The sequence below is a fragment of the Neopelma chrysocephalum genome, unplaced genomic scaffold, assembly GCF_003984885.1.
Source record: "Neopelma chrysocephalum unplaced genomic scaffold, ASM398488v2 Primary Assembly neopelma1_43, whole genome shotgun sequence".
NCBI classification, from domain to species: domain Eukaryota; kingdom Metazoa; phylum Chordata; class Aves; order Passeriformes; family Pipridae; genus Neopelma; species Neopelma chrysocephalum.
Window position 1 is genome coordinate 16,148,262 of NW_020897702.1, and position 14,831 is coordinate 16,163,092.

The following is a 14,831-nucleotide window of genomic DNA, read 5'->3' on the forward strand; positions in this document are numbered from 1 at the left end:
ACAGATTAACTAGTTGAAATAAGACATTAACCCTCATACATGGCAGCTCAGAGCTCTATACTATGAGTGCAAATCCAGAGAAAGTTACTCTAGGAAGCAGGACTGGAAAAAAAGATGCATTTATTCTGGTGTGGGACCACCCTTGACATTCAGACTGACTTGAAACTGTGACGTATGATTATGCCAGTAGCAGCTCTTGTCCTTTTTCAAGAGTGTTAAAAATTGATGCAAAAATAAATTGCATATGATAGACAAGTGGTATATCCCAGGTGTTCTTGGCAAATGCTGCCATGAAAATAAATAAAAGCTCTTTTAGGAGGATCTGAACAAGCAATCTTTCATGTTTCATAGTGAAGCCACTTGCCCACCATCACCACCTCACTACAGATGAGGGAAGAGACATATTGAGGGCTCTTGAGCTTTATGAATGATCACAGTGAATCAGCACTGAGTGATTTAGCACAGGTGTTCTGTAATTGGGCTGCACAGGAAAAATTCCAAGTTCATTCAGCAATTCTCAATGTCACCTTTCCAGTGGGGAGTTCAAGTGAAATGTCTGTCTACTAGAACGAGAATAAAACAGTTGATGTGGTGAATACACAACCTCAGTATCTCCTCTCCCTAATATGGAGCCTTTTTATGGGCTTATTTGTTAGAGGTACTTATTCATTTCTATAAAGAGCATTTAAAATGTAGAATACTTTAAAAACTCCCAACTAGTTCTGAAAGTTACTACTGAAGCACTTGAACTCCCTATGTTCATTCTGAAAGGACACTGCCCCTTCGTCTGTGCCTTGTGGCAGTCCTCAGCCCTTCATCAGGCATCAGTAAAATCTTATATGATTTCTATGATTGAATTTCTAAGGCCAGTTTGAGGGAGAATTAAAGAAAACCCAGGAAAAATACACCCAGATGCATGAAAAACTCATGAATAGATCCACCAGAGAGACAAATACTTTCTCTTGAAGTGTTTACTGTATGGGATATTTATGACTGCCAGAGACGAGCAGATATTGGGTTTTTCAGAGATTCAGAGTGAAAATCAAAAGTAATGTCATGAATTAAATCTGGAAACAAAAATGGAACACTAATGCTTTGCAGTGTCTGGGAAAAATCCAGTGCACTTTCCACCAGAGTTTCTTTAGCCTCTTTCAGTCCTAACATTACAGTGTGACTGTTCTTACATACTTTCATTAATTAGAACATACTTATTTTAAGCCAAGACAGACAGGGGTCTGTGAAAAAGCATTTTCCCTTAAGAATATTTCTCAACTCCTTTTTAGCCTCAGCTCTTTATGTCATATTACCAAAGCTATAGAGAACTAAAGCTCCATGTTAATACATTAGAATTCCATATGTATGGAATATAATTTTCCTTTGTTGCATTTTCCCCTCAAAGCAAGCAAACTTGCAAGTAGATTAAACCTCATAACAGTAAGGTACATGTTGTTCCTTAAAAAAAAAAAAATAAACAATTAGGACTTGTGGTTCTTTACTGTTGACAAAAACCTGGTCTAAAGACCCTGCTGTACTGAAAAAAACAGTTTCCAGCCTACATCTAGGCTCTGCAAGCCCTGGCTCCTAGTCACTATGGTGGCTTCAGCTCTCCAAAGGACAGGCCTGCCTACTCCAGTGTGCTTGCCAGAATACCAATGCTTTGGGTACACAGGATCCCAAAGCTCTGGAGGGTTCACTCTGACCACAGTGAATTCATGCAGGCAGGTTTGCCGATTGAATGACATTAAACCCATTGTATGGGGCATAAATTCTCAAAGGTGCAGGGAGCCCCAGAACAAAACATTGGGTTCGTATTGTAGTAAATGACATTTTCACCCCCTCTGAAAAGTAATCACAGCATTCTTCCAGTGGCTTTTTGTCATCCACTGAGTATATGGTACATTGGAGACTAAATCCGGGATTTCTGTGCTATCTACTAATTGCCAGGCTCATTAGAAAAAAAAGCTTGCTCAGATTCAAAATAGATATTGTACCTGTTGTACTGCTAGACTGGCTGATAGAAAGGTGTGTTGGAAAGAGGCCAAAAAACAATTGGCTGTAAAGACATGCATCCAACAGGTTGAGGGAAGTGATTCTCCCCCTCTACTCTGCCCTCATGAGACCACACCTGGAGCACTGCATCCAGCTCTGGGGTCCTCAGCACAAGGATGACATAGACCTGTTGGAGTGAGTCCAGAGAAGGGACACAAAAGATGATCAGAGGGATGAAGCACCTCTTCTGCCAGGAAAGGCTGAGAAAGTTGGGGTTGTTCAGCATGGAGGTGGCTTAGGGGAGACTTCACTGCAGCCTTCTGGTACTTAAAGGGCGCTTATAAAAAGGAGAGAGAGTAACCTTTTACATGGAAAGATAGTGATAGGACAAGGGAGAATGACCTTTAACTAAAAGAGGAGAGATTTAGATTAGCTTTTAGAAGGAAACTCTTTTCTGTGAGCATATTGAGGCACTGACATATGTTGCCTAGAGACGTTGTAGATGCCCCACCCCTGCAAGTGTTTAAGACCACATTGGATAGAGCTCTGAGCAACCTGTTCTAGTGAAAGTTGTTCCTGCCCATGGCAGGGGGAATGGAGTTAGATAATCTTTAGGGTTCCTTCCAGCCCAAGCCATTCTATGATTCTATGATTGTTTGGGAAAATAATCCTGAACAAAACTGGTCAATAGACTGTTCTAAGAATTTATGTTTGGATCTGGATTATTAGGGAATAATCACATGAAAAGGCTTGAGGTTATGCACAGGTCCTATTTAGTTTATTATGGATATAGACTAAGACAACATCTTATCCCACTGTATCCCACTCTACAAGATTTTCACGTGAAATTTTGTGTCTTTGTGTGAAAGACAAGCGACACTGTTTAAATATGGGTTTATTTGGACTTAACACAGTGATGAAATAAATCACTTTGTTTAGTTTCCATGGAATGATTACACAACATTGACATTTGTTTATGCAGTAACAGACACATTTTTAAAATTCTTCTTCCCAAAGAAAAGGTTTATTTTAATTTTTTTTCTTCAGAGTAAAAAGGAAGGAGAGAGAAGCAGAATGTAGAGAAATAGGAAACTTGCTTTCAGAACTGCCAGAAATGCATAGCTATAACTTTTGAAATCTATATATTTAAACAAACGAACATATGCTTTTCTTTCATGCAATAGAGAGAGAAGACACAGAACGGTCTATCTACAACTCAATGTGGGAAGTAGAGAGGATTGTACTGAGTATGGTGGCATATCAACAACTTAAACTTCTTAGACATAGGAAAGATTTGACCCAATCTCTTTACTTCACCCTGCACGCACAAAACCCCTAGCCTTTGAAATCCTCCTTTTGTCTGCTCAATTTTATTTATCACAGGGAAAAAATTCTTAGTGTAGTTGTAAAAAGCTCTATGAGGTACAGACTCCAGAAAAGGGATTTGGGATGTTCAGAGGTCATAAGAAAAATAGAAGAATACTTTACCTCACCTGTCAAGTTCAGGCTCAATATACTTTATTTTCTGTCCTGCACCAGCTGGCTGGTACAGACATCTCAGACTCTCCAGAGTCTGCACTCTTTCACTAGCTATTTCCATTCTGTATGCTAGGATTAAGTTTTCAAAATAAATCATGTTTGGAAATTGGATTCACTAAAGCTTGCATGTGTTTGGTACTGAAGCTTTGGGCTGAGTTGTTATTGCGGTACACAAATATTTGCATCTATATTAGCATTTCCTGCACATTCCAGCAAAGTTTGAGATGTTACTCCTTCAACAATACAAAAGGATTGCAATGAAATTCTAAAAAATCTTTCAGAAAGCATTTCCACTTATCACATCTCTATGAGAAATACGGGAAGAAGAGCTTAAGAAAAGAGATGTAGAAAAGGAAGAAATTCCTTGACATAACTACCAGGGAGTCGGTATGCATAACTAGTAATGGCTGGAGGTAGCTTACAGTTTGACTAAATCCTCTCCCTGTGTAGAGTTAGGCCCTGAACTGACCTGAGGTCTCAAAAAGTAATTTACCTCGCTTTAGTTAATCCTATAAGCAACTACGCTTATAAAGATTCTCCCTACTTATTCTGAAATTTCTAACTTCAGCTGCCCACTGAAATGAAAAGTGGGCTGCAAAGATGATTAGAGCACAGGAGAATCTCTCTCATGTGGAAAGGCTGAAGGAGCTGGGCCTGTTTAGCCCAGAGAAGAGAAGATTGAGAGAGGATCTTGAAAAGACATATAACTATATACATTGGTATGTAAGTATCTAAAAGGAGGGTGCCAAAAGGATGGAGCCAGTGTCTTCTTGGTGATGCCAAGCAATAGGATGAGAAGTAATGGGCAGAAACTTGAAACATGAAGTTCTACCTGAACATGAGGAAGAACTTTACTGTGTGGGGGACCGTGCACTGGAACAGGCTGCCCAGAGAGGCTGCAGAGTCTCTTTTCCTGGAGACATTCAAAAGCCATCCGGACACAGTCTAGGGGATGCTGCTTGAGCAGGGAGGTTGAACTAGATGACCTCCAGTGGTCCCTTCCAACCTTACTCACTGTGTGATTCTGTGAAAATGCCTGCCCTGGGAGAAAGGTGAGAGTTTATATCCCTTCTGTAAGCCTCTAAAAGTCTTCTTCCTTTCTGTTTTTCTGAGTTCACTGGGGTCATGCAGGTTCACAAAGTTCTACAAGATGATTCTACATTTTAATCTGAGATATCCCTTGACATTAAAAGACATTATGATTTATTGAGCAATATGAGTTCAGTCCTGTCCAGTTGAATGGAAATGAAATTACTGGACCTCATGCTTCTCTTTTAACTTTCTGACTGTTATGGAAAAGAACTTGGCAGAACAGGACTAGATTCCCACTATTTCCTATGTTTACAGTGTAAGAGAAGGATCTCTAACTTAGATAGACTCAATGATCTTCAGAAAAGTCTAAATTTCCTATTTATTCAAACAAATACCTTCAACATTTCTTAGGGTATGAGATAAGTTGCCCATGGTGGTGCCAGTCTCTTGCTGTCCATTAAAGCTGTATGTTTCCACTTGACATCTATATTTTAAGCAGTTAACATGAAGTGAGATGCATAATATTGCAGGAAACCATGACTGAATAATCTCTCTTGGCATGATACAGTTGCGCATTGGGGCTGAATGAAGATTTGTGGAAGCAGTACTAATTCTACAACCTCTTAACTTTTGAGTGTCCTAACATTTTTCGAATGTATGTTGCATATATATACAGTTCCTCAATTTCCCTTAGAAAACACACTGTTACAATGGCATGACGCTTGAGGAAACAGTATCAGTATGGCCAGTCTTCGCGAACGAAGATTTTTGGGAAAGGTCTTTTACCTTTCAAGCCTGCACAATGGATTTTTTAGGTGAGAGACAGCATCTGCTGAACTGAGCCCACCCTTTAATCCTAAGGTTCATCTGCCGGGGCCAAGCGAGCTTGGACAATGGCAGTGAGGTCCTCAGGACGTAGGTTTGTTTAGAGTGACCTTCTCATAGATGGATGGCCTTACAGGGCTGACGAGCTCCATCTGCCCGGGGGAGTATCCCTGACCAGGAATTGAACCCGGGCCGCGGCGGTGAGAACGCCGCATCCTAACCACTAGACCACCAGGGGTCCCCAGCTTGAGGAAACAATGGCTGCTTCAAAAGCTCTTGCTCAGTTCCCGGAGGAGGGGCCATGTCCGGTGTGTGGAACATCTAATGACAGGAAGAAGCTAGGAGCAGTGGGAACATGGTCATGGGAGTCACAATCTGTGGAGAATGTATCTGCCAAACTGAAACAAAATCCAATTTGGAATTCTTTTGAAGGTACAAACCTTGGGTAGTTTGCTTAGCCGTTTTGTACTTTTTATTTTAAGTAGAATAAGCCAAAGGTGTATCTCCAACATTGGGACTTCCCCTCCCTTTCCCACAAAATTTCAGGTTTTTGATGGATTAAGTCAAAAGTGAAAAATTCTGTGAAGTGGTTGCAGGATAAATCCATTACTTATTCTTTTAGGTATTGAGAGGATATACTTTCCACTTGGATATAGCCTGCCTATTTTAGTTAAAAATTCAAAATTTTTTAACCTGTGGCAGAATCTAGCATGAAGAGTTAAGACTGTAGTGTTAAAACTTGGCAGTTAGAATACAAAGTCTCATGATGCAAAGCATGAAAGAAGTTTAATTCTAGACATAGATGCCTGTGCTGCTTGATATTCAGCTTGGCTCTCAAATCATAAAGCACAGAGAGATGGCAGCTTTTCATTTGGAGTGATACGGTCGGCAGAGTAAGTCTTGTTATCTAAAACTCTATAGATGGTCCTGCATTTATGTTTTTAACTTTTCCACATGGCATGAAAAATAAACTATTTTTAACGTTTGAAGTTACTTACAGTGGAAAAAATCCTCAGATATTTTTCTGGACAAGTGACAATTCTACATGTTTTGTTTCGTTTTTTTTTCTTATCTCCTGTGGTTTTCTATGTTCTTGCTTATATGAAAGAAAACACAGTAAATCAAAAGGTAAAATTAAACATAATTAAGACTGCACAGGCTGATCTAAATACAAATATGGTCCTCTTTATTTTATCATGGCTCTTAAGAAAATACCATGAAGGCTTTTACTACTGTAACTAGGATCAGAGTGAAAAATAGCCAGACTTGAGTTCAAGCACTATCTTACCTTGCTGTTAGAGAAGAGTCTGCTCCTTCTGCCAAAAAAAGACATCACACCTAAGAAGATATATGAGTTCATCTATTTTACAGGCTACTCTTCTAGGAAATTCAGCTGAGATGGCTTTGTGGAATAAATTGTTGTGCATGCAGAATTCACAGACAAATGCTGATTCTTCACAGATGTGTTCAAAAACATCTGGTCTCACTGTCAAATACCTACCACTTACAGTTTGCTGTTAACAGGAGCTGAGGATGTTTAAACTTTTAACTCTAGACACAGGAAAAATAAGCTCTGGTTTATCTGAAGGTATGCAGAAAAAATAGAAAATGAGAATGTGCTACTGACTCTTAGTAAAAGCTTTACCATATATGGAAGTGACAACTGTAGAATTGGTAAATAGACAGGGAAGGACTTAACACTGTAGGAAAAGCATTACTGACAGGTAAGGATAGAAATAAAAACACAGAGACCTGTCTAAAGCCCAGTTGTCAGCAATATACAGTTGGGAAAATCATATAAACATGGTGGACAACTTAATCTGTGCCAAGGAACTTTCAAGAATAAGTTAGGGCAACTTTTCCCTAACTTAAAAAGAAGAGGCTATACTGAAAGTTTCTTGGTCTTTTAGCAACTCCTGTCCTGTCTGTAATTGTTGTGAAGGCTTGTCAATTTGTCAAACCTGTTAATCAGTCATTTCACTGTAGGGACTGCAACTGTAGGATTTGTTTAAAAAACAAAGAAAAAAAATCAAAAAAACCTAAGTAAACTTAAATGTGAGCCATCAGGTATGTGACCCGTGCTCATTGTCTGAATATGCTATGTTTTCTGAAGCATATTTCTGATGGAAAAAATTGGATCCTCTTTAAGATCTATAAATATTCAGGGAGAGTCCTGTGTTTTAGGTACAAATGGCTTAGACGTCAAGTTCCCTTGGAAATGAGAAAGCTCACTGAGTTTTTATGGACAATTTCAAACCCCACAAGGTGACAGGGAAGAGCAGCCCAGACTGGGACATTCTGAGGGGTTGCAGAGAAGATGATATCTTAAGTACTCTCTTCTCTCTGCTCTGTCCCAAGATGCCAGGGCTTAGCTGTTGGTGGTGAAATGAGAGGCATACACTACAAAGTCAGGCTTGATAACTGAAAAAAGCAAAGCAACACTCAGAACTAAATATGATTGCTGCATTTTCTACCAGGAATTTGGGTTCAGTCTGAAGTTAAAAATGCTGAGCATACTTTACATTTCCGATCTGAGCTTCATTGCTTTATCACTTGTTTTTCTCTCTTCCTGTCAAACAAACAGTGTTGATGTCTCATCTTCTCAGCTTTGAAGGCTGGCCTGGTTTAACTGTAATCCAGGGATTGTTTTCTTTTCCCCCAAATTTAGTTTTATCAGACCTTCCCGATAACAAGCAACAGCTTGATAATTCTTATTCATCTTGAAACAGAGAGTTGGGAGTAGATTGATCCAAAATATAGAAAATCTGTTGGGTGTTTTGATTTTCTTGATGGTCTATGACCTGTGATGTAGACACATTTGAGGTCTGGGGCTTTTCTTTACATTTTAATTACAGGATGCATGATTTATTCATCCATCAGCAACCCTGCAGCATAGCAACACTTAATTGAGCTTTACTGTTATTATCAAATCCTCTGACTTTTTCCATCACTGTAATAGAAATATTAATCTACCATCACAACGATCTTCTAGAGTAGCTTGTCTTTTCATCTTAGTTCTATAGCATGGAACAAATACTTCCACAAATAGTTCCAGAAATGTAGTTTTCTAACTCTTACATAGGCACCTGACTCCTCCTGAAGGAGAAAAGCAAGAACAGTTAAATGCTCAAATATCAGTCAGGATATTTGGTTAGATATCTTGTCTACACAAGAAAGCTCTGACAGAACTGACCACTGAGTCCAGTAATCATACACATAGAGCCTCGCCCATTAGAGTATCATTTTGTGACAGTTTTTATAGAATAATATAATTGATTCAAGTTAGAAGAGACTTTAGGAGATCTCTTAGTCAAACATCTGCTCGATGCAAAGCTCAGGGCCTTGTTCAGTCAGGTCCTGAAAACCTCCAAGGGTGGAATGTCTCTAGACAAACTCTTCCAAACTCTTTTCAGCTCCAGGCTGACCAAGCCCAGTTTCCCCAGCCTCTCTGCACAGGACATGTGCTCCAGTCTTCACCATCTCAGTGACTTCCTTTAAACTACCTCCAGTTCGCAAACAACTTTTTTGGACAGAAGAGCTGAAAACTCTGTGGAGTATTCTGGATGTAGCATAATAAGTGCTGAGTAAAAGAAGAATCACCATTGCTCTCAGTCTACTGGCTACAGTCATATTAATCATGGCTAGGCTTCGTGAACGAAGATTTGGGAAGGGCTCTACCCACATTTGCTACAAGTGCGCTGGTGGCTAAAAAGGCCAATGCGAGATAGACACATCCAGTTACAAAAAGCACAGCAGAAAGACTCCTTAGGTGGTATATTCTGCAAGGCACGATTCTTTCTGCGTTGTCTTTTCTCCTCAAGAGTGATCCTGGGTGCTTTCTCGAAAGCATCAGCAGCGTTATAGATGGTGTCTCCAGCCCTCCTGATTGGAGGCCAGTTATGGTGGTCAATATGGCCAAGGCTGAGATGTTGTTTCAAGGAGTCCTTGAATCTTCAGTCATATTAATATAGCCCAGTGTATTGTGACTTTTCACATCTAGCAGGGCATGTTCCTGATTCATATTTAGCCTAATGTCCATCAGGATCCCAGTGTCAGTTTCAGCACAGCTACCTATGTGTTTAAGACTGGTGTTTCCATGTTTCAGTGACCCCTGAGGACAAAGAGATCTGTCCAGAGAGTTCACACAGCACACTACTGAATTCACAGCAAAACTGTGCAAAGGCAATAGCAGGTCTTTTTAAGGTGTCCCGTAAGCCCCATCATCCAGAAGGGTTTATTTTCTTGCACTTACTGTAAGAAAGGATCAGCTGTTCTGAGCATCAGCCTATTTATGCATTGCTTGTGTGTCTCTCTATTTCTGTTTTCAAAGGGAAGTCAGTAATCACCAGCTGGATAAATAAACATCAATGGGAGGCAGAAAAAACACCTTAAAATTTGCTCTATGTTGGAGAAAAAGTTCCAGACTAGTAAAGCAAATAACTGAACTAAGTTAGTGTCCGTGTTCACTAACCTTTTCTGATGTTTCCTGAATGATTCAGACTCTTGTTTGTCACTGCATATAACCCTCTGGCAGGGTGGATCAAAGCTGAATTTTCAGATAGTCTCCCTCCCTCTCACTCCATGGCCTTTCCATGGCTGGCTGCCCTTGTCAGCATGCCCATTTTGTGGGTGGGCCTGGAGCTGAATGGAGACCCCTCCTGAGTGAGTGTATAACCTTGTTTACGCTACAGATCAGTGCAGCTTGCCTGATTTGCTGTCAAGTGCAGCTGGTAACCCATGGCTCCAGTACACTGAGTTGAACCTAATATCCTAATTCAGTTATTGAGAAAGCATCCTGACCTTTTGCTTCTAACAAATTAGGTTCCTTATATACTAGGAAGTTTCTGTCAGTGTTACCGCTTTTTCACTTTTCCCCCCAAACCCTCCCACCCACCTCCATTATTAACTCACAGCTTCGGACTGAATGTTCCTCTTTCTTTCTGGGATTTTCTAAATTAATTTCAGTATAATGGGGCTAGGACTCAGGAAATGTGAGACTACTTCCTGTATGAGCTGACTTTGTGCAAATCACATCCTCAGACCCCAGTTTCTCAACACGTAAAGTGGTGCTGGTAATTCTGACCCTCTTAGAACTGGCATTTTGAAAACTAGCAGTGAAATATCTTGTTATAGATCTGGACACTACACCTTGTTTTTGGTTCTTTAATTTATTTCAGTTTTGATTTGTTTGTAGGCAATTAGAAAGCATCAGGGAACTCATAAAGTCAATGAGTAAACTGGCAATGAACTTGAGATTCTCCTGGCAGCCTTCACTATGCCTGCCTGGGAATTTCTGCCAGAGAATAAGGTTTAGATGAGGTGCAGTTGTGACCATCCTGCAGGAAAGCAAAATGAGTGTACTGGGCATCAACCAAAAGTTACAATCCACAGTTAATGCATTTAAGGAGATCTCTACTTCCACTGAAGATTAGAAGCAGTTTACTTTTCTTTCAGTCTATGAGAAAACAAAGGAAGAATCATCCATGAGTGATGATCTTTCCTTCCCTAGGTCTGTAGTAGTGGACAAGAGCCTCTGGTTTCCCCTGGGTGAACTGACTACTTCTGGTTACTTTGTCCTCTCAAGAATCTTTATCAAAGCAGCTGTGGCTGTTTGCCTAAATTGCAAGATGATGGGACTAGACTAAGAGACCGCAAGCTATCCCTGTCATTACTGGTAGTAGGTTCATTCTAAGAATGAGTGAATTCTCATTCATTATTGAGGCTTCACTTCAGAATAACTCTAGTGAGATCAATAAATTGATCTCATCCTCATTTTAATCCATATTTCCTTTTGATTCCAAGATGACTGATTTTACATTGTGATTTAGGGAGTATGCTTTTTGTGTCTTGCTAAAGGCAACCAAGGATTGGAAGTATCCTTAATTTTCAGATACTCAGGTTTCTAAGAAAGATGATATGTTTCTCAGAAAGTGTTGTGGAGAGCTGACATGCAAATCCTCGTCAAAATATTCCTCCTATGCCAAAAAGCCAAACCAACCAAACAAAACCCCCAAATTTACAAAAGTGAATAAAATTTTCATTTTTAAACTTTTGAATTGTAACAAAGAATTTTGCATTTTCCTTAATTTTATATTGAAAAACAAAATAAAACAAAACCAATGTCAAGTTGTTAAAATAAGTGGGCGGAAATTATTTTTAAAATTCTCTCTTGCCTTCCTAAGGAAAAAAATCAAATTAGAGAGCAAAGAGAAGAAGCTGTGCCAGTGGTTACCTTAAGCATAAATAAACAATTGTAAAACTAAGTGCATGGGGGTTTCCCTTTTAGAAAAGTTTTAAAATACTCTCCACTAAATATATTTTTTTTCCTATGAAACTCAAATGTCTGTTTTTTTCAAGTAATCTTCTTCAAGATACCCCAGTATTTCTGTCTTATATAGTAGTTTCCACAAAAGACTATAATAGTTTTCATCAGCTAACTCTGAGAAGCAAAGCTCTTCTGTTAAGTTAATTATCTCCTTTTAACTGTGTTAGCACTTAAGCTATCTCTTGAACTACCAGAAGCAACTTTACTGATGGGAAAGGCATTTTTCTGTTAATATAGTTTGTCAAAAGTTTTCTAATACTAGAAGTTCAGAATATTAGTTTTGTATAGGGTTTTATTTTTAGTTTTTACTTTCACCTTCCCCAGATAAATAAGGAGGGACTGAGCAGTGATATGACACCTGCTGAGAATGCTACCAACATTTTCTATATTGAGTGTGGAGGATGAATCTAAAAGCTGAGCTATGTCAATAGAGAGTGCCTGCTATCCCTGACTGACTTGTTGGGAAATCTGACAGTGATGCTGGTGCCTCCAGCTCCTGCTTTTAATCCTCTACAAAAATGTGGAGAAGACATTGATTGTCACATTTACAAAATAAAGTATCCCACCATTATGTGTGTTCGACAGGTAAAGAATACACAGGGAATAAAAACACATGATGGTATTTGAAATATAACAGGTTAGATCCTCAGCACCTGGAAATAGACTTCAGTGAAGTTCCACCTGCTTTTACTTGCTTCTGTTTTTCTCCACTATACTGTAAGTTTTATAGAAGAAGCCAGCTCTAAGCCTTCCTACTCTGTGCTTTTCTTGCATCCACGGAGATCAGGCACTGGTTCCTAAAAACTGTCATACCAGGTTAAGCCATTGGTCTATCTAGTTCCATATCATGTTTCTGACAGTGGCAAACTCCTGGCTCTAAAAAAGAAAGTTTCTCTTGTAAAATATCTAAGATATTATGGAATAATACACCAGGTGTAGGGACAGGCAAACATTCCTTTAACTGACCATCATGGGTGAGTTGTCTACATGTTGAAATATGAGCTTTTTAATCTAATTAATCATATTAAATATCATGACAGTGCATAAAATTATTAAGCACCAACTTATCTACATTCCTTAAAAAATATGGGCATAGTGGTGACTTAATGGTGTCATGTGGGAGTAAATTCCAGTCTGTAGGCTTCATATAGTTTTTATTCTTTCTGTTCCTTCCACATGGACTGCTCTTTCATTTAATCCTCTCTCCTGTTGTCTTTCTGACATGTAAGACAGTTAAGAGAAGAAACTGTTTAGTACCTATGACCTTCATAATTTAAATATCCACCCTTTATTTAGTCTCCTCCTCCCCAGGCAAATATGTTTAAGTCTCACTGGTTTTATTAACCTCATCCCAAATATTTTACTATTTCTATTACCCACACGGGTCCTTATGATTTTTACTGTTTGGTTTCTAGGGATTTAAGGGGCCCTGAGGGATCAAAAGAGTAATCTCACCAGCTCAATCATCCTCAAAAGTCTTCTTTAGTCACTTCCTCTCATCTGTTAACTGCAAAGAAGTTTTTCAGAGGTTTTATTTCCATCAAAGGTTCTCAACAAGTCTTCAGAAGCTCACTGCAATCCTAGCTGTGAGATGCTGGTTGTCTCAGTGACTCCAAATGGTGGCTGCACCCAGGAGTCTCAGAACTTCACTCTTCACCCAGAAAGGCTGACATATATTATAAAAAAAAAAGAAATATCTCCACAAAAGACACAACATCTCTAATTTTTATCCTGTTAAATATAAGGCAACAATTTCTACTGACAGCTCAGTTTCAGCTGACAGTTCAGGTTACTTGCGAAGAGGGATCTTGATGCTCTTGCCCTCAGATGTAGTTCCCATCTTATCCTTTATGACCCCTAGACTCAGCAGCCAAGATGGGCAATGATGTATGAAACATGAAGGGAAAGAGTAGAAGAATAACAGGTGAACCCAGAGGAGTCTCAGATCATAAAGTGTAGGAAAGATTGATGAGAAATATCTTTGCTAAGACTTACCATTCTAAAGGCCTTTACTTTCTTCAATCAAGATAACTTATTTAAGACACTCTAATCTCACAATGCCTTCTTTAAATGCGTTGCATTTTGATTTCAAATGAACTAAAAAGATTATCCAGCTAGGATGTTGTAGTTAGTAGGCAAATCTTACCTGTTCAGCTGGAGGAAATGGGTGTCTGACTCTCAAAAGTTTAGGGGAGAAGACCAGGCAAGACCTGGTCTGGTTTTCTCCCCTAAAGTCAGAGTTTACCTCTTTCTCATTTTGCTGAATGGTTGAGGCATGGGTGCCCTCTCAGAAACTATATGGTCATCTTGCTGTTCTTACCTCATTGTTGTCAATGATTCTGCTATTACCCAGACATATGGTGAATCAGATAATCTGAAGAGTTCTGCTGTTTAAGGCCTGATGAACTGTGTGCTTCTCCAAGAGAAAGCTTTTGGCAGCATTTTCATTGCAAGGGTTGGTTCTGTTGCACAGAAGGATTTGTTTGAAAGGTAGGTTTGCTTTATTCTTTTACAAGCCAGGGGAGACTAATTCATCTTGGCTCACTGCAGCCTTCTGCACCGTCTGTGCTGCTTGCATATTAAACACTTGGTTTTATATGCCCCTCTTCCATTTCAGATTTTACTTCTACTTTGGAAGATTTTTTTCACTCTTGTGAACTAGGAAGGCCATCCTACCCAGCCAGAGCAGGGGATCATCTGAGATTTAAACATGACTTCTAGGTTTCCCAGCCAAAGTTAAACTTGTCTTTGGATCAATTGTGACTAATGCTGGACACATTATTATCACTCAGTCATCTGTTCTGAGTGTTAAGTGAGCATGAGGTGCTGGGCTTGTAATAGCACCAAAGGCAGCCTGGTCTATAGGACACCTTCATGTAGACTGTTTTCCCTTTATAGAGTGTGTCCGAATGAATTAAAAAAGAATTATAAATATAAAAATAGTTCAATAACAGAATAATTCCTTAATCTTTTTCAAAGACAAAGCTCAAAATTATTACATCAGAAGAAAAATTTTAAGTTTTCTCTTGCCCTGTCCTAGCCCTGCTCAGCTGCACAGTGGGCAAAAAATAAGATGAAAAGTTTGGGGGTCAAGATAAAGACAGGAGCATTGCTCATCTAT